The sequence below is a fragment of the Hippopotamus amphibius genome, chromosome 13 (assembly GCF_030028045.1).
Source record: "Hippopotamus amphibius kiboko isolate mHipAmp2 chromosome 13, mHipAmp2.hap2, whole genome shotgun sequence".
Taxonomy (NCBI): Eukaryota; Metazoa; Chordata; class Mammalia; order Artiodactyla; family Hippopotamidae; genus Hippopotamus; species Hippopotamus amphibius.
In genome coordinates, this window is record NC_080198.1 from 19,856,822 (window position 1) to 19,881,278 (window position 24,457).

Here is a 24,457-nt window from a genome sequence, read left to right on the forward strand (position 1 = left end):
CCCTTAGCCTTCCATAAGCTACCTCCTGAAGTCCTGTCTCCTGCAGTGACTTGACATCCGTCCTTCTTTCTGACCCATCTCCATCGTCATCATCTTCAGTTGAAGCGCTCATGATTTCCAATCCAGACTCCTGAGATAACCTCCTACCTCCACTCACTCCCTGTTCCTCTCATGCTACACATATCACTGGACTCATCGTTCTAAGATATAGCTCTTTTTGAAACCCACTTCAGCTTCAGCCCAGAAACTCGAAATGACTTTCCTCACTGCTTATTAAAATAAGAACTTCAGCTCACCTGTATCCATTACTCTTCATAAGGCATCATTATGCCTTCACAATAGCCCAACATTTCTTTCCAAACGAAATGCCCTTCCAAATCTGTACGTACCCTAAGCTTTTGCCAGTGAGAACTACCAAATTTCCCAAACGCAGCCCAAGTTTTCATATATGTAGATCAGCATTTTTCAAGTGTCAGAACTATTGACATTTGGGGCCAGAAAATTCTTTTTTTTTTTTTTTTTTTTGGTGGGGGGAGGGAGTGTCCTGCGCATTGTGGAACAGTAAGTAGCATCCCTGACCTCTCTGGACTAGATATTAGTAACTCCTCCCCCAGGTTATGACTACCCAATAGGACATGATGGAAACAACTGAGCCCTCACAATATTTCTCTCAGGATAACTTTCAAATTAAGTGGAACTCCCTAGATCTTCACCAACAGATAGCAGAAAAGTTTGCTCAGAAACAGCCAGAGGAGCAGAGGAAGGTTGGCCACTGATTAAAAGTTACTGTGTATGAATTATAGACAGTCAGCACATCTCTTGATTTTTCATCTCTTATCAAAGAAAAGAGCACTTCCTCCGGGAGGTTTTGCCTCCCTTACTCCCATGCTAGGGCAAATTCCCTTGCTCTGGGCTCTCACAGAACTGACTTCCTAATAATCACTTGTTTAATGTTGTTTTTCCCCCTGGGCTATACAATCCATGAGGGCACAGACCTGTGTGTGACCGTCACAGCTGTATCCCCAGCTCCTAGGACAGCGCCTGGCATGCAGAGGGAATTTACTCTTCTGGCAATGAGTGATAAACCTTACAATAAGAGAGATTTCCCCCTCATTGAATTCTTAGCAAATCCCAATTATTATATTCCTTTCAGACACAGCTCAAGATAAATGATCTCCATGAAGACATCCTTGACTAATACCAACTGACAATGATCTCTCTTTTCCTATAAATCCATACAGCATTTCACAACACTTGTTACTCATGGTCTTCACATAGCAGATCTTTCTCACCAATGAAATTCAAGATCTTCAAGAGAGTCTATATCCTTGAGTTTTTTATTATCACCTTTGACAATAAATATGCAGGTGACAGTTCTAAATATTTGCAGGTGCAATGAATAAATGACTGTGTTATTCACTAAAACAGCTAAAAAACCCACCATCACCAAATTGAACCTTGGAAACCAAATTTTGAATTTATGATCTCATCTAAAATGCCTACGTAATGTTTTCTTCCTGTATTTTAAAATTAAATTTCTATTGATTCAAGTTCAATTATTATTTATTCGTACCATAAACATGTCACTTTACAAATAATACATACAAAAATCTTCTCACCAGCTCACACTTTTCTCATCCCACAAGTCTGTAGTCTGGTGGAATGAGTTCTTTGTTAGAAAAAAATAGAGAGCTGTGACGTTAAGCCAGTCAATTAACCTTGCTGGTTTCCTCAATCCATAAAATGGGTGCACATTAATATCTGCCTGCTGGCAAGGGGAGTGATAATTCCTACAGGTTTAGGGTGACTTAGGGTTTGGACTCCTATAGACCAGATTCAAATCTGTATTCTGTCTCATGACAGCTCTTAGTCAATTATTTAATCTCTCTGCCTTGGTTTCTTTAAGTGTAAAATGAGATTAAAAATAAAATCGATCTACTGTGAGATATATGATGATTTACATGGTTGCTGGTAAGGAGTAAATGCTCAGTGAATGCAGGTCCTCTATTACTAGAGAGAAACGAATGAGACGATTCATTAGAAAAGAACTTTGGACAAGAACGGTTTCTAGGAATGACACCATTTGGTTATTATTGGAAAGTTAAATGATAATAAGATCAGTTACCTAATATCCTAAGAATTTTAAACAAGATGCTTACTTTTCAGTCTTAAAAAGTCAGCCCTTGGTTTTTATGGACTGAGACTCAACCTGGGCCTAGCACAGGCATTCCACTTCAAGTGTATAAAACCTGTCACCTTCCCCATTGCTCTTGGAATTTTAAGAGACCTTTTCGTTAAATCTGGTGATTCTGTCTGGCATATCCAAATCTTTTCTGAGTTAGCTGGACGTTTACTGCACCAAGACTGAGGCAAACTAGAACTGCAGGTGCAAAGTCAAGTCAAGCAGAAATGCAGCTTCACGCTATGGAATTCAGCGCCCATCCTGCTCCATGGTGGTGAGATCTTGTTACATCCCGCCAACCTGGCGGGGAGAACTAAGCTGCTTGCACTCACGGCTCCTGCTAGCCCTGTGCACGGCAAGCCTCGACAGCCTCCATTTAGGTCTGCATATCTGCCTTTCCTCATCCACTCTCTTAAGGCTGCAAGAAATTCAACTAAATTCAGAGGTTAGATGGCAATTTTCTCACAAGGAAAAATAAATGAGGAGATATCTTGACCAATTCAGATCCGAAATCTTTTTTAAATAGATATTTCATTCACTCACCCAATACTTATCTTTAACTGAAATAGCACATAAATGGCTCAGATTTCCCTTTCACTCTGGCTCTGAGGACCTGGATTTTGTTTGACCTTGAACAAGATTTTACTCTCAAATTTCTCATCAATAAAGCAGAGATAATGACAGTATTTGCCCACTGCATGGGGGAATTGTAAAACTTAATTAATTGAAATCTTGGATGAAGTGTCCTAGCAACACCAACATTCTGCATTACTTCCTGACCTGGATGTGAATGAGTGTTAATTTCAAAAGACAAATTCTCCAATTTATAGCACGACTGTGGAGTGGAGTTTTACACACGCACACGCACACACACGTGCTCATCCATATACATATGTATATGCATATGTATAGCTTGGCATTTATACGAATGTGTGATTTCAGCAGCAAATCAGCCAAAGGAAAAATTAGCTACAGTTTTTTCCAAGGGAAATAATTTTCTGTTCATGTTCTGTTATTTGCAAAAGACTCTAATGCTGTTATTTCAAAACTAAATGTCCTCAAACAAGGCAAAGACAATTCTTCGTTGAATTATGCTTGCAGATGCCAAAGTTTCAGTGTTGTGTTAAAGTCCTATAAGAGTAATCCAAAAATTTTAAAATGTATATGAAAACATTCTTTTCAAGTGAATTAAAAATATTCCACCCTTTTAGGATCAAATAACCTTAAAAAGAAGATAAATAAACATTCCACAAGAGAGAGGGAAGGAAGGAGGGAAGAGAGAAAAGAAGGGCATGAAGAAATCACTGTCATCACTTACTCCCTCCCCAAGAGAAACTTACAAATCACGCATAAAATTTATTCTGCCTTCTTGCTTGAGTGAAGTTGGGCAGGGTCATTTTGTGACAAAAGAAGGGAAAGGAAGAGCTCTGATGTAATTGAGCAGGAGTATTAAGAAGCTATGTCTTTTTCTCTTGGCGCTCATCTCTGGCTATCACATCCATAAATTCCTGCCTGTCTTTTTTTGGGACACAAACAGATTAGATATTTTTTACAGATAAATGTTTTCTCTGGATTCAGCGACTTTCATAGCTGATTAGTTGACTAAAAGCCACAGTATTTTGAAACTAGTTCGTTTATATCGATAAGGCTTTTTTTTCAAGATAGCACCAGCTAACTTTGGCATCAAAATATGGCCTCCTGTCATTGCAAAAGTACATGTAACTGATAAGGATTGAACACGGCCTAATACTCACAGTGGGAAGAATATATGGCTTAGGGCTTTTTATCTTCTAGCATGAATGAGAATCTTTTGTTAATTTCAATAACACTCTATCTTAACACCTAAAGAAGTGTTAGAAGTGAGATATAAACATTTTTATTGATATGGTATGAATTTTAATATTATTTAACTTTGTTTTATTAAATTATTTTCTACCTAGACAGTATATATCCATTAACATTTTTAATGAAGAGAAAGAGAGACCATATGTAAAACATTAAATAGGTCTTATAAAAAGGAAAAGAGGGAAGAGTTCTCTCTAAAAAAAATATTCAGAAAGAAAACAAAAGCAGAAAATCTGAAAGGTATCATAATTGCTGATGAACAGATACAGCTTTTAAGAAGCTACCAAGGGACTTCCCTGGTGGCACAGTGGTTAAGAATCCACCTGCCAACGCGGGGCACACGGGTTCCATCCCTGGTCCGGGAAGATCCCGCATGCCCGGGAGCAACTACACCCATGCGAGGGCCACAACCACTGAACCTGTGCTCTAGAGCCCGCAAGCTACAACTACTGAAGTCTGCACGTCTGGAGCCCGTGTTCCACAACAAGAAAAGCCACTGCAGTGAGAAGCCTGAGCACCACAACGAAGAGTAGCGCCCCGTTTGCCCTAACTAGAGAAAGCCCACACAGAGCAACAAAGACCCAATGCAGCCAAAAATAAATAAATCTTAAAAAAAAGAGAGAAGCTACCAAATCCTTCTTTCCATTGTGGAAACACAGTTTTTATTCATCCTCTTCATTAATTAAAGGCAAGGATTTTTGTTTATTTTGTTTACTACTAGATCCTCACAGTCTAGAACAGTGTCTGACACATAGTAGGTGCTTGAAAAATCTCTGCTGAATAAAGGAAGAAAGGAAGAGAGCTCATCAAGGCAGGATATAAAACCTGAGACTGGTAAAAAGCAATAGGAATTCCAAGGAGCCCTTCCTCTGTTACTTTGAGGTTTGCTAAGAAGAAGAAGAAAGAAAAAGAAGGATCAAAATTAATCAGTAAATGAGGCTCTGGATCAGTCTGTACAGAACCTGAAAATAAGAAAACAGAAAGTACCCAAAGGATAATTGGAATAGTATGCTCTTCTTTCACAAGAGTAAGACTACCTCACTTTCAGCAAAAAAACAAGTGGCATTGAAGTAGCGAGAAGAAATAAGATGAAAAAATTGCCACAGAGTAAGGGGCTCAATAAATATCTCCGAATAAATGAAAGGCTGCACACCCACATAGGCAATGACTGAGCACTGGGATGCGAACCGTAATTGTCCTCAAAGAGCTCACGGTCCAAAGAGGGAGCAGTAAGCATGCAGATTCCAATCCTGATAGAAAAGAAAGTAAAAATAGGCAAGAAAGGGGACAAAATTAAAAGGAAAACTGACCCTTCTTTGTCCAACATAGGACACATTTGGAATTTGTGGAAAAGTGCATGTGCCTTAGAAAAGACACAATGGATCACAAGAGTTAAGTTCCACAAAAATCCTCTGAAACGCATGTTAATAAATTTGAGAACTTTTCGATCAGGAGAGAATGAAGAATAAAAAAGTCTTCTGGAATGATGAAAGCTTGAGGGAATATGATTGGAGGCTTAAAAATTTCTGAAATCAATGAGATGAACAAGCACTTGTTCAAAAAAGTTCAAGAACTGTGGAATGAGAGACAGCTCACACAGCGTTAGATTGGTACATTTACGATAACTTTAAAAAATAGCATAACCAAACACAGTACAGATTGAAAACATAAGTAGACTGGGACATATATAGAAAAAACCATGGATCAAAGACAACTCTCATAGCCTGGGGTAAAATCTAGACTGTAGCCATGGCTTTTTGTGGGAGGTTTTTTTGTTTTTTGTTTTTGAACTCTTTATTAGGGAAACTTCAAACACGTACAAATTCAAATATGCGTGTATTCATCCATCATCCAGTTTCAATAATTGTCAATCCACGGTCAATGTCATTTCATTTATACCCCCTGTTATTTCCACTTCCCCACCCTAACCTCTGGGTCATTTTGAAACAAATCTCAAACACTGTATCATGCATCTGTAAAGAGTTCAGTGAATATTTCTAAAATATAAGAAGAGTTTAAAAGACATAACTATCATACCAATAGCACACCCCAAAAGTTAACACTAAATCCTCCACATTGTTAAATATCCAGGCAAATTTCAAAATTCTCTAATAGATATGCAATAGCATTTTTAAAAATTAGAAATTTATTGTCACATTTGAAAACAGAGTACAGCGCAGAGAACTATACTCAATAGTTCGAAATAACCTATCAGGGAAAAGAATCTGAAAAAGAATATATACATATGTATAACGGAATCACTGTGCTGTACAACTAAAACTAACATGATATGACTGTAAAACAACTATACTTCAATTAAAAAATTAATTTTTTAAAAAAAGAAAATAGAAATATTTCAAGCAAGTCTAGATTTCTGACTCCTCTCTTAAGAAAAATATCTGGCAGCTCTGGGTACATATTCCTGAACAGCAATGTTGAGCAGAAATGATGGAGCCTCTTCCCCTTTTAAGCAGGTCTTACACACTCCAGCTTACCACACTCCTCACCACTCCCTATTGTCCTGCCTACTGCACACTCCACACATCTACATCACCTGTCTGGCTCTTGGACACAAGTGAGTCTACAATCCTAAATCTAAGCTAACAGAAATGCTGAATGATTGGAACCCCTCCTAGAGCTTTTGGGTAAATGATGTCCTAAGTGGTAACCATGCTTTAGCTTTAGAGGCTTGAAAAAGTCACAGATGGAACAACCCTGAAGACAAATGCTCATATTTGAGGGTCAAACCACAGGCAGAACAAGAGAAGATGCAAAGTCCACAGACAAGGAAGCCAAAAGGGGGAATGGTGGAGTTATGAGGCACAGACTGATTTGATTAGTTCAAGAATTATTTGGAGAACCGAATTATGTGCTGGGCTTTCCTCTTTGGAAGGCATTCCAAGATCCAGAGATGGGTAATGTTGCTTTTAAAGGAGTTATGCCAAGTCCAACACTACATAAAGCCTTCCCTCCTTCCCCATTCATCTGTCAGTTTTGAAATGTGAGAATGCAAGCCCAGTAGGTTAAATTAAAAGTGTAGTCACTGGGGCGACGTATTAATGCTCTTAAAATTGAAATGAAAATTAAAATCTAAAATAAGATCTCTTACACTCACCTATATCTATATGTTGACTCCTTTTCAGAGGCTGGAGTGCTCAGGACTCAATGTAAGAAAATAAAATGGTGTGTGTTTGACAACTAGATTCTATTCAAAATTAATAGAGCTTAATTTTAAGACCGGCACAAGAAAAGACGTACAATTTGCTTGCTATGCACACAGTAAATTAAAAACTAAAAAAAGGCAATGAGTGTGAAATATTAAATATTTACTTCTCAGGGTATTTTTGTGCACTCTGATATTAATGGGTAATAATAATTACTGTACCTTATCCAAGACATACCTAGACTGAGAAATTAAATTCCCAGCATATGGGGAGATATATCAGTCGATGCACATGCTTAATTCCCATTATGTTAATAGAACCAGAGGAAATGCATCCATGGAAAAAAAAGAGATCCCCAGAAACTTAATATAATGGGAAATCTGGGAGGGTCTTTTCCCTTGGAAGTAGGTGAATTAATTCCATTAAAATTTCTCCCAAAAAAAATATTCATCCAGGACAGAAAAGCTGGGTACGTAAATGATTTCACAGAAAACAACTCACGAAATTGACACTTGTCAGTCTCCTTGTATATTGAAAACTTGAAGATGGAAGTGATTGTAATCATAAATAGTAGATTTTAAGTGGTTTTACATGGCAAAATAAAAGTTGACAACCCAAAACAAAACAAAACAAAACAAAACAAAACTTGAAGATGGCTTGGGACCCTAGGACGAAACTCCATCAAGGAAATCAATCATCTGAGACCCCACATCTTTAACAGGAGATGCCTTGCCCTGCTGTTCTCTTTTCTATTTGTTAATTCTAATTCCCTATTAAAGAGTCTATGTGACCACAGGGATACGAAACCCAATGGATATCAGAGCCACGCCTCCACATCACACATGGAGAAGGTGATCAGCCCCTGAGCAGTGGTTAAGGTAACTCACAAGTCAAGAGGCTGGAGCTCTAGTGCAAGCTCTGCTCTTTAACCACTTGGATGACCTTGAGCTTGACCTCAGTGTCTATATCTGTAAAGAAGGAAGGTAACAATCCCTATCCGCCTACTTCACAAAATTGAAAGTCCAGAAGAATGATATGTATGTGTGAAGGCAACTGTAAATCGCAAAGCACTCTGCAGTTGCAAGGACCATAAGTAATTTAGTGGTGTATGTTCTGCTTTTCAGAGCTTCCATTCATTTATTATGAATTTTTTGTCTTTCAGCCTTTTCCAAATATTAGAGTCATACACATCAGTATAAACAAATTAGAACAAGATAAGCAGACAAAAGAGAGGATATTATTCTTGTTCTCACCACCCCCAAATAACGCCCATGAATATTGTACATAATCAGTCTCAGCCAGGGTTGTCTCTCCACCGCCCCCCCCACCAAGGGACATTTGGTAATTTCTGGAGACATTTTTGCTTATTCACAATTAAGGAAGAGGTAGAAGAGGAATGCTGCTGGCATCTAGCGAGTAGAGGCCCAGGATGCTACGGTGCACAAGACAGCCCTCTACAATAAAGAATTATTCACCCCAAATGTCAATGGTGCCAAGAATGAGAAACCCTGATCTAAGATACAGGCATGTATGTGTGTGTAGCATCACATGTAGCATTAATGCCAGAACACCATTCTGCACTGTCTTTCACCAAATTAAACTAGGTGGAATGGCAGTCCTAGAACCTCACATTTAACCAATGTTTGCTGCTATGATAACAACATATAGGCAAGAAATGAAATTTAATACAGAAATTATAAAATATGTCTCCATATACATTTAATGGAGAATATAACACCACTGATCATTTACTCTCCCAGCTTCTTCAATAACTGCAGGAAGCTGCTGGGGTGATGGGTGAAGAGAAAAAGGATGGCTTTTGCTCAAGCAGATTTACTTTGTCATTTCCTTTGTAAATGTCCTTTGTCATTTACTCCTACAAAATATATTTCTTAATATCTTGATACTGCAATCGAGTCACACTGACATTAGACTGGCCACCACAAGTACACAAGAGATTCAGATTATTATGGGGGCATTGTTAAAGTGAAAATATTCTCATGGGTATTCTTTTTGTTTGTTTGTTTTTCTTATGAATAAGTAGTCATAGAGTTAAGAAAAGTTATCTATTTTAAATTCTCTTTATTAAAAGTAAATACTACTTTTGACAAAGCTAAGAAATCAAGCATCAAAACTCGACCAACATAAATAGAATAATTAAATTAATAGAAATGGAAAGATCTCAAATAGGAAAGATGTTCTACAATTTCTTCTTAAAGAACAATGTAGAAAAAGATACCAGTTAAATGAGATCATCATCATAATCAAAATCAGAACTACCATCTTATTCTTCTCTTAGTAATATACAGTATACATCTTTATATGTTATGTTTTATATATAGGTATATGCATACACACATATATACACATCCTTTAGCAGCACAAAAATACTTTATTGTATGGATGTTTATCATTTACTTAATACCTCACTGTAAATATTTTATTTCCAATCTTTCATAAAAGTAAACAATGCTACTCTGAACATCTTCATTGTTAAGTCCTTACATACATCTTGAGTTATGTTGTTTAACTGGTAGAAGAGGAATTGGAAGTCAAAGTATAGAGTTCATATAGTCATTGCCCTCTGAGAGGTTTTACTGGAAAGCTTTATACTCACTGTTTTACCTTCTCTAACAACCTGACTTTACTCCTGAAAGTTGTGCCCACTGCCATTCCTGGTGAGAATTGTTTTCAGTGACATGGATTACTTTATGCAACAGGAGATATGCCACAGCCCGTCCAAAACTTCCTATATTAAAGTGACTGTCAGGTTTTGATTCAACCGAGTACTGATCACTGAATTACCATTCAGGTAAAAGTTCACAGAGACAGACCCATAGCAAATCTGATTCAGCCATGAGGGGAACCCTAATTAGCAGTTTGTCATTCCTTCAAACTAACCTCCTAACCTCATCCAACTGTCTATGTGTCAATTCAATTTACATAAGTAATTAATTTTTTAAATGTTGTCCCCAAGCACCATATTCAGACTTCCTCTTTCTGATGCGTTCTCAACAAACACTCATGGAGTGCACTATTTGAAGTTTCTGACCTTTCTTTTGTTGTCTCTATTGTCAAGAATTTGGTCTTTATTTTTCTTCTGAGACTTGCTCATCTGAACTAGAAGACATTGGAAGTGGTTCCGCCAACCCAATCCAAGGTGAGGGGAAAATTCAGAAATAACTACACTGTGTTTTCTAAATGTCATTATAGCAGACTATGTTTGTGCTTGGGCATATATGTCATTCATACAAAATATTTCCAATCAAGTGAAAATGGTTCCTCAAATATGAAAAGGGTCCCATATTTCAATAATCTGGACCATGATGTCATCGTGCTGCAGTTCTCCTCTCTAGCCACTAGGGTGTCGTTTTCGTCTCCAAACGGGAATTGGCTAAATGGGGCCTCTAGCCTATAATACCTTCCTCCAAGTGTGAATTTATTCTTTCCCGCCTTGCTAGCAATTTTTACTTTTCCAGCTTGGCACATAGAATCTTGCAAGTCTCCCTGGAAGGTGACTCATATTTAAATATGAATGGGGCAGCTGGCTTCTGTTATCTTAAAGGGTTACATTATGTCATTGCACATTTTCAACTGGGATAAAAACAAACTGTGCTCTTTCCACACATCAATTCCAGTAATATATACTTGTATAAGATCACAGGGACTTATAAACAGTCTGAAATTTTTCCAGCTCTAAAAATTAAGACCAAGGCACTAGGTTTCTTAAGAATTCAGCAACGACAACTAAAAATATCCCTTTGTTACTTGTCATGCTATTTAGAACTACTTCTTAAAAAAGGATGATGATGATGGTGAAGATGACTGAAGAATGCAACCACGGTACCGACGAGAACAACGGTAACAAAGGTTAACTCGTGTAGACAGTCACCACACCCCCAGTGCTGCGCCAACAGCTTTCCCTGTAGTTTTCACTGTACTCCAAAGAAAGAGGAACTCTGAGTGTTCAGATAATAACTCTAAGGGCTTAATGGGAAAAGGTCAGAGTTAGAAAACCGAAGAGGCAGGGTTTGAAAGTAGCCAGTTTTAACTCCAAAGCCCATAGTCTTAACTGTTAAGATAAACCTTCATCCACATGTCTTAGTAAATAATTTTCTAAGGATCTGGTAAGCAAATCTTAAATTTTCCCCAGGATATATTTCCTCTAGGAAACCTTTCCTGGCCATCCAAGGCTAGGTGGGATGTCCTGAGCTTTCCTAGGTACCACATGCACAAGGCCTCTGTTACACCAGGCAGCACACTCTATTTTAACAACCTGTCACTCCTGCCCCCACAATGGAGTGAAAAGTCCTTGGGAACACAAACTTAATCTCTTCTAAGGGCACCCAGTACTGGTAGGCACCTGGTAGATGTCTGACCAAAGACTGAACATAGGAGCAAATGAATTCTATCTCCTTTATCATAGAGCAGCCAAGTGGAATCTCAGCCCTACATTGCTCTTCTATTTTCAAATCAATCTCCATGAAATTTACCTCATTGGAAAGTTATCCCCAAATGTGCCTCCTTCCAAAGAATGGCAGGCACTGGGGCTTGGCGACCTGGGTTAGAATTCTGGGCCATCACTCCCTTGATGTAGATCTAAGGTTTAACCCTCTGTGTCTGTTTCCTTAGCAGTGAAATGGGTTCTATATCAGCACCTAATCTACACTACAGAGCTGGAACGTGGATTAAACATCACAATACAGGTACTGTGATTAGAAAAGTGACTGACAAGGAGCAAAAACTTAGTAAAACCTAAGTACAGTAGTAACAGCAATGCTATTAATAGTTGTAGTTGTAGGTATAGGAGCAATTGCATTAGCAGGAAAAGTACTCCCTGAAAAAAAGAAGCATGAGGAATCATGGAGGAAAGATGATGACTCAGCCTCACTTTTTAGAAGTTCATGTGCTACTTGGTACTTTCCCTGTAAAGGATATAACTACCTCATCAAAAATAACACATATCTTCTTTAAACACTCCCCCAAACAAGTTATAAAATATGTGCCAATGACTATGCTAAACATGTGCATTATGTAATTTAATCTCCATAACAAGCATGCAAGTTAAGTCCTGTTAACCTCAGTTACAGATGAGGAAGTAAAGATTCAGAGAGGTACAGTCATCTGCCCAGAACCACACAGCTGGTAAGTTATGGCATCAGGGTATGAGCCTGAATTTTTTTATTTATTAATGGTCTGTCCCTTCCACTAGACGGAAAGAACTATGGGGCAAGAGCCCACAACTATTCTGTTCATTACTGTATTCATAGCCCATAGGATGGTGCAGAACAGTAATGGGGAATTTCGGATCATGTGAAAAAAATGAATGAATAAGTGGATGAATAAATCCTGAGCCTAAACTCTTAACCAAAGTGTGCCTCTCAATTACCTGAGATGAATGACATTTTTGAATAACAACATCACTGGCAAAATTAGAAGCTGGCTGAAAATTTTTATTATAATAATAATAATAATACTTATTGAGTACCTACTATATTCGTTGTTCCTATGCTAAAGGCCTTATAAACATTTCGCTAATCCTTCCATCAATCCAGAAGGTAGATATTATTATCTCTTTTTTACAGATACTTGGTTACCCAGTTATGCAGGATTTGAAAGGTCTTTTCCTGAAGCCCAAGCCTTTTCCACTTGGGGATCTCAACTCTTAAACAGGAACAAAGGCAGGTGTGTGCACTATTTACTCAAACCCCAGTAGTTAAAAGAAGCTTTTTTAATTCCACTGACTGCACCCAAGAAAAATCACCTATGATGCCGGATCACTCTAGGTGGCCTGTGTGTGCTGAACTTTGTTTTGTGCCCTCCTAGTATATGGCACAGGATTGAAGGAACACTCAGAGTTATGGACCTTCTGCTGTTTCCTTCAGGGAACAGGTGTACAGGGTTGTACTTTGACTTCTGAGCACGAGCAATGAGTTCATTCCAACACCTGATGCTTAGTTTTAAGTTACCTCATGTAGCCTCATGCCTCTGGCAAATGTTACACCAAGCCATGGATTTGCTTATAAATATCAGTAAATTTGTGCAAAACCTCTCCATTTCTCTGCTAATAACCAATCCTGAAGTGCCTTTCCCCTGCTGCTAAAGGCTCCAAATAATGCCATCTGATGAATAAAGACAAGAATCAATGAATTCGTTTTCTCAACAAATACTCAATGAGTGCCCACTATGCATTACACATGGTCATTTTTGTAAATGGCACAAAGCAGGCGCCAAATAAAATCAATGGCAATAATTGGTAATGCTGGGGACTCTCTTCATCCTTCTGTGCACATAGGCAGAATAATGCCCCCCCAAAGATGTCTACATCCAAATCCTCAGAACCTGTGAATATGTTACCTACCCTGAGAAAAGGGACTTTGCAGATGTTAATGACCTTGAGGTTGGGGGTGAGCTTGCAGTATCTGGATGAGCCCAACCCAGTCATATGCGTCCATAACACAGCCCAGAGCCCTTTCCTGCTAACGGGAGAGGCAGAGGAAGATGTGACTATGGAAGAAAAGTTAGAGGGATGCAACATGGCTGGCTTTGATGATGGAAGAAGGGACCATGAGCCAAGGAACACCAGTGGCCTCTACAAGCTGCAAAAGACCAGAAAACAAACGACTCCCTACAGCCTCCAGAAAGGAACATAGCCCTGCCAACACCTTGATTTTAGCTCAGCAAAGCGTAGAACAGTTAATATAATAAGTTTATATTGTTTATACGTGATATGTTGTTACAACAGCAATAGGAAACCAACACACACAGCAAGTGAAAAAGGAACTTCTCCTATGCTTCCAAATAGTAAAAAAACTGAGTTTTTTAAAAGTATATCAAAAGTAACTATCAACTTTTATGCCTAAAAACTGGAAAGCACAAGAACGTAATGAATAATAAAATAAATATTAGTACTGGATACACTTGGTACCAGCTGCAAAAATACCTATTTGCACGTATCACATTGCAAATCTTCCAAAATCAATACACAACATTAGTGGATTAAAATGTGCTCCCTCACCAACTGGGGTAGATGGTCATTTCTTACACCTAGTCAGCAGAAGTCCAAACTGCTCACCAAAAAGATTTGCAGCAATCACTTGATTTTCATCTTTCTACTTCAAATATTTTCATTGGTCACATTCACCTGTAAATCTGCTCTTTCCAAAAAAAAAAAAAAAAAAATGTGTTTTCCATTCACATCATTTTCATCCACCCGGAGGGGAAAGGAAAAAAGGACTGGAGTTGTGCCAAAGAAGAAAAAAATTAATTTTCTTGCCGTGGAGGACCTCGTTAAAATGAAACATCCTTCCCATGAAATGGATGCTAACACAACACAACAGAATACTAATAAAGCCTTTTCATAATATTTTTTCCTAAAGATTACTTGCATTTTAAAAATTGCCTTTTCTATCGCCCCCAAGTGATGCTTAAAAAGATACATCACTTCTGAACAAGTGTTACTTTTTCCTTGCATTTCTCGTTAACTTAGGTATGCTTTTGTGCAGTTATCTTTAGTCAAAAAAAACTTCCCAAAAGAAAATATCCCTTATAGCTAAAAGGAATAATTTGTATGATTTCAAAAAGGGCTAATAAAGCCCCACATTTTCCCAAGATAACACACATGCATGACAGACCCATATCTGTGCTTAACAACTGGGAAGAAAAAAGGACGTGTGTTAAGTATTTCACAAACAATATATTCATTTTATGTGCATTTAATACATGCAATTTTAAACTCAGGCTTCTAAACATTCACTAGTCACTTCATAATGAAAACTGAATGCATCATGCTTTTGGATCTTGGGGGCGGCAGTGGGGGGGGGATTTATAAATTTTTAAGGCAATATGTATCTGCTTTTTCCTCCCTCAAGAAAAAGAGGGGGGGATAAAGAAAGCGTTGATGGTGTCAGGGTGTTGAACCGCTGGTGAGCAGGTGTGTGCTATTGAAGGGGCCTCTGGTGAATTGGAAGCTTTTAAAAGAGATTGATTCTCTTGCTTAACTAGTTATTTTAAACATGCTTTTAAAGGTATTAATTACTTTACGGAAAAGAGTCTCCATTTGCTTCTAAATTGTTTCTTTGGGTGATTCTTTGCCGGCAAAAATGTCTGGGGTAGAAGTTAACAATCTGTCACCATAATTTTAAGTATAACATTTAAATGTTATACTTAAATTTATATAAAATATATTTGTCATTCAAATTATATTTAAAATATATTTATAACATATTAAAATATTTAAAATTTTATATTTAAAACTGTTTCATATGTAAAATTATAGATTTATATGTAAAACAATTACATGTATTATTCTATACATACATAACTATATGTAACTGCCAGATGGAACATCTCTTAAAAGAACTTCGGTTTTTATTTTATTCGTACATGGATGTGTATGTTATAGAATTCCATGAACACTTCTACTACTTAGTTTATCTTGCAGAATTCTGTAGATTATAATCACATTAACTGGCATCTTCACTACCTTCAATACCTGTCCCCAGTGCTACAAAGTTGTTTATTCAAGGATGTTTCCGTTTAATCTCGTGAAGGTATTTGAATCTGCATCCAAAAAAAGCATCTTCATTTGCCCCAAATATTTGAAAATACATTGAATCTAGTACCACAGGGGTAGACACCACTGTAATCAGGTCCTCAGGACATTAAGCATAATTCTATACTGCCTTGTGACTTAACTCTTAGGTTTTAGCAGTCTGGGGCATCCAGGTTCGCATGAAAAAAAATTTGCAGCCACTCAGGTACATTATATTCTCCAAGTACAAAAGGAACACTTTCCAGTGACAAGAGGCCATTTGGCCAATCTGCTGTCCAGAACACACACTAATGAGTCACAGACAGCAGAATAAAGAAACTTAACACTCCTGGCATTAATGAGTCGGGCAGGGATTAGTCATTTTAAATGATCCTTAGTAATGCCATAAAGTAACAATAACACTCTAAAAAAAAAAAACCCACAGGCTCCTTGATGGTTGAGCAATTTTAACCCAGCATTTGCCAAAATTTGTAGAAATATATTCCCTATGCCAAGATTTCTATACCTTTTTCCACATAAACGTTTTGAAACCATGAAAAAGAATACTAAAAAAAAGTATTGTGTTCACTCCTCTTAGATTTTTAATACTACAGCAATTCACCATCGCCCATCCAGAGTTTGAAAAGCTTCACTGCTAATGTGAAATATATAGATAAATGAAACACTGAAGGAAAAAAAATCAACATCAAAAATGTGTCTTTCGTTGGCCCAAAATATGTTTTAAGACACTGCATGAATATCTAATTGTTAAAACCAACACAAAAGACTGAAGCCTTTCTCTCAGTGTTCCCAACAGGATAATATAGTGTAACAGTTTATAAACACAAGCCAGGAATTAAAATTTTAAACTACCCCAGGTCAGAAATGAGACCACTGTATAATTAGAGAAAAAAATACTGGTCCCCAGTGGAGATTAAGAAGGAGATGGTTTCTGAAAATGTACATAAGAGCGACAAAAATAAACAACTTCCACAGTCTGGTGGCACAATTCTGTTCCCTTGTGATGGAAACACAGAAAGGAGTCTCTAACAAGCTCCAAAAATATGTGTATTTTAAGGAAAATTTAGCTTTCCAGACAACTATGTTTTTCTGCTGGAAATAATGAACTAACATAAAAATGATATAAGAGTGTGTGTTAAAAGGGCATTTAAGTGAAACAGGTTGAAGGGCTTCATAAATTGACCTAAGATTAAATTAAAGCTGGATGTGTAAGATGTAGTGATAAAACAATTTGGGGTGGTTCCTTCTTGAAGCAAAGATGGTTTGGGCTTTAGCAAGAACTAGCCTTGCATAGCTAATCAGTGACATGACCAGCCCAGGCTCCAAAATAGGAGTCCCAGGCAGTCCCTTGCAATACATATATGCTCAAAACTCATTATGTTGGATGTGCCTTGTTCTTGACCTAAATGCAATAGAAATTCTTCCTTGGGGTGCATGATATGCATGAAAAAGTACAACTTCTTTTTAAAACACCATTAGAATATTTTATTGTGTGTGGACATACACTCTTGTTACTCCTAAATGCTATTCTATTGAGTACAGTTTATATTCACTGGCAAAGCGAAATCTCCAGGGAAGCCAGAGAGGGGAATGCAATTTCTAGTAATAACAGCTCACAACAGTGAATACTATCCACTTATCCCCACAATTTCCAGCTATTTTGGACTCCTTTCTGAATTAACCTTTCATATCAAAAGGAGCAATTCTGCACACAAGAGACTCCGGTACAATTTCATGCATAATTTATTCACTCAGTTCAACATTAAACGCACAGTCCTTGACTTTGTCAAGGTGGATTCTGTTGGCAGACTTCACAAGCAGCAAAACAGGAGAAATGAGATCTACAACTCAACCTCTTCACCTGTTCTGTCTGGTGAGAGATGGGGGGCGGGGGCGGAGGAAAGAGAAAAAGAAGGCAAGATTGTAATACGACGTGTTGTCATCCAGAGAATCACCGGCAAACACACTATTTTCACATCAGTCATCTCTCAAAGTTTTTTCTGTTTTTTGTTTTAAGTCCAGAAAAATTGAAACAAGTTTGAATTCTGTTTCACCAACAGAAGTCTAGGGCAAATTTGTTACCTTCCTGACAATTCGGCCATTCATGGGAAACAACACTTTCATCCTGAGTTGCTTAGTAGGCGCTGTTGGAAGACATGACTCAAAGCTGTTATTCAAATGGACCCACACATTAGCTTCAGGTCTTATTAGCGGGGCTCGTTTTAGACATTTAAATAGCACAGCCTTTCCAGTGAGATCCCAGATCCCAGATTTGCACTCCCAAATTGGCCTTCAAGAACGTAGACATTCATTCTCTCTCTTAAACTACCCATGTGAACCCTCAAAAGAGGGACGTGTGCAACCAGTTGTAAAAACGCAACCCTGACCCTCCATGAAATTGTTCCTTGGCCTTTTTAGTGTCAACCGGCGCTGAGAGTAGACAGAACATCCATTTGCTCTCCTTCAAAAGGCCCTTTCATTCAGAGCCATTCAATCCACACACCTGAATCCAACTATGGTCCGGATTCAAACCCACAGATTGCTGTATTTCCCAGTTTCGTGGGTGACAAACTCTTTTGTTCATCCTGTCACAGAGGGGTTTTCCCTGTCAGTGACTACTGTATTAGGACTTAACACAGGAGAGCAACTTCGCTGTCATAACTGAATTTATTCCAACGAACACCACCACGAGATGGTGTTACTTACATCCACGAGTTGCAGGTATAGAAACTGAGACTAGAGATTCTAATCATTATGCAAACCACCCTTGCAGGCCTCTGCCTCAAAAGGCAAATTGTGTAACTAAAGCAATAATTAAATTTTAACGCCGAAACAGACGAAGTGATTTCCCCAAAAACCCTAGACAAAGTGAACTGCCCCCTAACTTTACCACTTGCCCTTTAAAATTTGACCTCCCAGCGGCCACGGCCCATTTTCCAAACCTGTGGATAATACGAGGCCTAGGAGCATACAACGAGACGCCTTTGGAAATTCCACAAAACGCTGGAAATTTTCAACGCAGGACACTTGGCAAAAGCCTTTAAATTTCAACTTTCTTAGCCAGCTGCCCCCACAGGCTACTTAGAAGTAAGCCCAAAGCACATAAATTGGAGCCTTACCAAAACTGAGCCTTACTTTTATAATTTGCCTTTAAGTTTATTGCGAGACCATGAAAATTAAATACCTCTGGTACTGTCAAAGCAGCTCGCTGAGAGTTTAGCCGTATTTCTCGGTTACCATTCAGCAGCCTTTTTATTGTCTCGAGATAGTTTCTGGATTGGGACCAGATCATTGGAATCTGTGAAGAGTCAGAAGTGCAGCAGGTTTTCTGTTTATGACCTTTCCCACCCCCGAGATGTTCGTGGATTCGCATCCCGCTGAGGACACACCAAAGTGAAGCGCCACTTTGCCCTGGATTCCACTGCCCCGCCTCCCCAGGCCGTCGGAGCGATTTGAGATGATTGGCAGGTGGGTGGGCATAGGTGGAGCCACGCCCAACGCATTAGACCCAAGATGGGGATCGCAGCGGCTAGAATCCCTGGGATTCCCACCGCTCATCACTCTTGCTGCACGTCCTCAAGGGAATGTCGTTTCCCTGCAATCTCAGATCCCTGAGGACCTCATGCTCCCATGACAGCCAAGCCTCCAAGCTTCTAGAATTCGATTTATTGGAAGCCACTCAGAGCTTTGTTTCCCAATAGACACCCAGCAGAACGTTGGCTCCTTTGCTGCCTGGCACGTGTCTTAACCCTTCAGCACCTCAGTTTCCACCTTAGGAAGCCAGTGGAATAACGTCTACTTTAGAGGACTGTTGTAGGAACTTAACCTGAAAACGACTTTAAGTAGCTTAACCCATTGCTAGGCACAAAAGAGTTCAGTGTTCATGGGTGACATTTATTTGCTCTCCGTGCGTGAAACCAATTTAAATTTTAACCTTCACAACACATCTGGGAGGTCGTTGTTGTAATATGTGTCATAGGAATGTGGAATCAAAAGCCAGGAGTTAACTTACACGTGTCACTGTTGCTCAGCAGGTAAGTGGGGAGCTGGAATGTGACCATGTAGCTTTTTTTTTTTTTTGAAGAACTTTTATTGAGATACAGTTAACAGACAATAAACAGCATATATTTAGAGTGGACAATTTGGTATCCCAATCTCCCAATTCATCCCCCCCCAACCCTCCCTGCTTTCCCCACTTTGTGTCCATGTGTTTGTTCTCTACACCTGTGTCTCTATTTCTGCCTTGCATTTCCTCTTTCATAGTTGTTAGCATTTGCCTTATGTATTGAGGTGTTCCTATAGTGGGTGCATATATATTTATAATTGTTATCTCCTCTTCTTGGATGGATCCCTTGATCTTTATGTAATGTCCTTTCTTGTCTCTTGTAACATTTTTTATTTTAAAGTCTATTTTATCTGATATGACTATTGCTACTCCAGCTTTCTTTTGATTTTCATTTGCTTGGAGTATCTTTTTCCATCCCCTCACTTTCCATCTGTATGAGTCCCTAGGTCTGAAGTGGGTCTCTTGTAGACAGCATATATATGGGTCTTGTTTTTGTATCCATTCAGCCAGTCTGTGTCTTCTGGTTGGGGCATTTAGTCCATTTACATTCAGGGTAATTATCAATATGTATGTTCCTATTACCATTTTCTTAATGGTTTTGTTTTTGTTTTTATAGGCCCTTGTCTTCTCTTATGTTTCCAGCTTAGAGAAGTTCCTTTAGCATTTGTTGTAAGCCTGGTTTGGTGGTGTTGAATTCTCTTAGCTATTTCTTGTCTGTAAAGCTTTTGATTTCTCCACTGAATCTGAATGAGACCCTTGCTGGGAAGAGTATTCTTGGTTGTAGGTTCTTCCCTTTCATCACTTGAAATATACCATGCCACTCCCTTCTGGCTTGCAGAGTTTCTGCTGAGAAATCAGCTGTTGTCCTTATGGGAGTTCCCTTGTATGCTATTTGTTGTTTTTCCCTTGTTGCTTTTAATAACTTTTCTCTGTCTTTAATTTTTGTCAATTTGACTACATGTCTTGGCATGTTTCTCCTTGGGTTTATCCTGCCTGGGACTCTCTGCACTTCCTGAACTTGGGTAGCTATTTCCTTTCCCATGTTAGGGAAATTTTCAACTATAATCTTTTCCAGTATTTTCTCGGGTCTTTCTCTCTCTCGTCTCCTTCTGGGACCCCTGTAATGTGAATGTTGGTGTGTTTAACATTGTCCCAGAGGTATCTTAGGCTGTCTTCAGTTCTTTTCATTCTTTTCTCCTTATTCTTTTTTGCATCAGTGATTTTCACCATTCTGTCTTCCAGGTCACTTATTCACCCTTCTGCCTCCGTTAATCTGCTATTGGTTCCTTCTAGTGTATTTTTCATTTCAGTTATTGTGTGCATATCTCTGTTCGTTTGTTCTTTAATTCTTCTAGGCCTTTGGTAAACTTTTCGATCTTTGCATCCAGTCTTTTTTCAAAGTCCTGGATCATCTTCCCCATCATTATTCTGAATTCTTTTTCTGGAAGGGTGCCTATGTCCTCTTCATTTAGTTGTTTTTCTGGGCTTTTATCCTGTCCCTTCATCTGGTATAAAGTCCTCTGCTTTTTCATTTTCTCTGTCTTTCTGTGGCTGTGGTTTTCAGTTCCACAAGATGAAAAACTTGATACTGCTTATTACTGCTGTCTGCCCTCTTGTGGAGGAAGCTATCTAGGAAGCCCCTGGGTGCTTCCTGATGGGAGAGACTGATGGTTGGTAGGGGTGGGTGGGCGGAGCTCAGTAAGACTTTAATCAGATTTGGTGGGCAGAGCTCAGTAAAACTTTAATCTGCTTGTCTGCTAATGGGTGGGGCTGTGTTCACAACTTGTTGGTTGTTTGGCCTGAGGCTACTTAGCACTGGCGCTTACAGGCTCTTTGGTGGGGCTAATGGTGGATTCTGGGAGGGTTCACACCAATGAGCACTTCCCAGAACCCCTGCTGCCAGTGCCCCTGTCTTCTCAGTGAGCCACAGCTGCCCCCCACCTCTGCAGGCAACCCCCCAACACCAGCAGGTAGGTCTGGTTCCGTCTCCTGTGGGGTCACTGCTCCTTCCCCCGGGTCCTGGTGAGCACACTTTTTTGTGTGCCCTCCAAGAGTGGAGTCTCCGTTTCCCCCAGTCCTGTGGAGGTCCTGCAATCAAATCCCACTGGCTTTCAAAGTCTGATTCTCTGGGGATTCCTCCTCCCGTTGCTGGACTCCCAGGTTGGGAAGCCTAATGTGGGGTTCAGAACCCTCACTTTAGTGAGTGGACTTCTGCAGTATAACTGTTCTCCAGTTTGTGAGTCACCCACCCAGCATTTATGGGATTTGATTTTAACGCAGTTGCGCCCCTCCTACCGTCTCATTGCAGCTTCTCCTTTGTCTCTGGATGTGGGGTGTCTTTTTTGGTGAGTTCCAGTGTCTTTCTGTCGATGATTATTCAGCATTTAGTTGTAATTCCAGTGCTCTCACAAGAGGGAGTGAGCGCACGTCCTCCTACTCCGCCATCTTAATCCTATCTCCCATGTAGCTTTTTGACTTCAAGGCCCCAAAAGCTGAAATCACCATGCTGTGGTGCCACACTAAGAAATGTTGCGAAAAGGAGCTTTGCAAGAACTGACAAAGTACCGAGGAAGGATTTATAAAGGGCCATGCATTGTTTTCTGTGTGTGAGAATTAACTTTAATAAAATGATTTTAAGAAAAAAGCAGAGCACAGTGCCTAGTTCACTGTGGCACTTAGTACACAGTACCTATTTTCACTAGGGTACAGTTGCATTTTCCAGCTGATATTAAAACTACAGGATATTTTTTCTTCACTTCTAAAAATACATATTCTTCTGAACTAGTATATTAATTTGATAGCAAGACAACATTTAAGACTATTTGGTTTGTATATGGCTCAAGTGTATCCTTTATACTTTATACGTACCGTATCCTCTCTCTCTTTTTTTTAAGCTCTTTATTGGAGTATAATTGCTTTACACTGTTGTGCCAGTTTCTGCTGTACAACAAGGTGAATCAGCTGTATTTATACACGTATCCCCATATCCCCTCCCTCCCGCGACTCCTTCCCACCCTCCCTAACTCACCCCTCTAAGTCATCACCCATCAAGGAGTAGATATCCCTGTGCTATGCAGCAGCTTCCCACTAGCTATCTGTGTTACATTTGGTGATGTATTTATGGCAATGCTGCTCTCTCACTTTGTCCCAGCTTTGCCTTCGCCTCCCCTACCCCCACCCCGTGTCCTCAAGTCCATTCTCTGCCTTTGAATCTTTATTCTTGAAGGGCCATACATTTAACTTGCAACTAAATAAAAGTACTTCACTACTCTTTATTCTTGCCTCATTTTTCCAAGCACCCCATAAAAGGGATGTCCAAAAAGCAGGCTCCCTGAAGGAGACTGGTGCTTCATCAAGCTCCCCTTTCTCAGCGGGTGTATGTGGCCACTAGCTCCTGGGAGAACCACTGCAAAGGGCTATTTTGTGATCTTTGCAAAAGAATTGCTCTTGGCAGATGGACGTCACCTCCGCCCCCGCCCCCCGCACAGCCGCCCCAAGACAGAGACTTCCAGGAGGTGTTTTAGTCAGGATTCTCTAGAGAAATAGAACAAATAGAATGTGTATATAGAAGAAATTTATTGTAGGCATTGGCTCACACTGTTATAGAGTTAGCAAGTCCAAATTTGGGATGTGAGCTAGCAGGCTGGAGACCTAGGAGAGCTGATGGTGCACATGAAGTCAAAGGCAGTCTGCTGGAGAATTCCTTCTCACTTGAAAGGCCTTCAACTGATTGGACAAGGCCCACTGACATTATTGAGGAATTCAAGGATGTTTAAATGTTAATCTCATCCAAAAACATTCTTGACCCATAAAATTAACCATTGCAGGAGGATACTCCCAGGCCCTCCACTATCATATGGCCAGTGACTGATACAGGATTCAAAGAGCCCAGGTAGGACATCTTTATAGACCCGACCAAGGCTAGATTTTACACGAGATCATATTCTTGCTTTGACTTTCCCCTTCCCTATTCAGCTTCCGTACTCATGATATATTGCCACTCCATAGCAGATTGGATTAGTATTTTAAACTGGCTAACTCATATTCTCTGACTTTTTTTCTCAGCTGTAAGAACCCTCAATACAGAGTGCCAGGTTAATATAATCAAAAGTCTTAATGTGATATTGAAATCTCTTCACACCTTAAGCTCCACAACTTTATTAACTTTACCTAACAAACCACCCTTTCACATCAAGATGGTATCTTAGTCTGTGTGGGCTGCTATAACAAAAATAACATAGATTGGGTGACTTAAGCATCATGTATTTCTCTCAGTTCTGGAGCTGGGAAGTCCAAGATCAAGGCACCAGCAAATTCGGTGTCTGGTGAGGACCAGTTTCCAGTTCATAGGCAGCCATTTAATTGTGACCTCACATGGGGCGGGGGTGGCTAGAGAGCTCTCTGGGATCTCTTTTGTAAGGGCACTATACCATTCACAAGAGCTTCACCCACATGACCTAATCATCTCTCAAAGACCCCACTTTCAAATACCATCACGTTGGGGCTTAGTTTTCAACATATAGAAGCATCATCACCCACCTGACCCAGCTAAAAAGCTGGGTGAAAACTTCAACTTCATCCTCTCCTTCAGCCTCCCCTGGAGTCACCAAGTCCCTTGTGAAGTGCTCCCACATCCTTCCAATCTG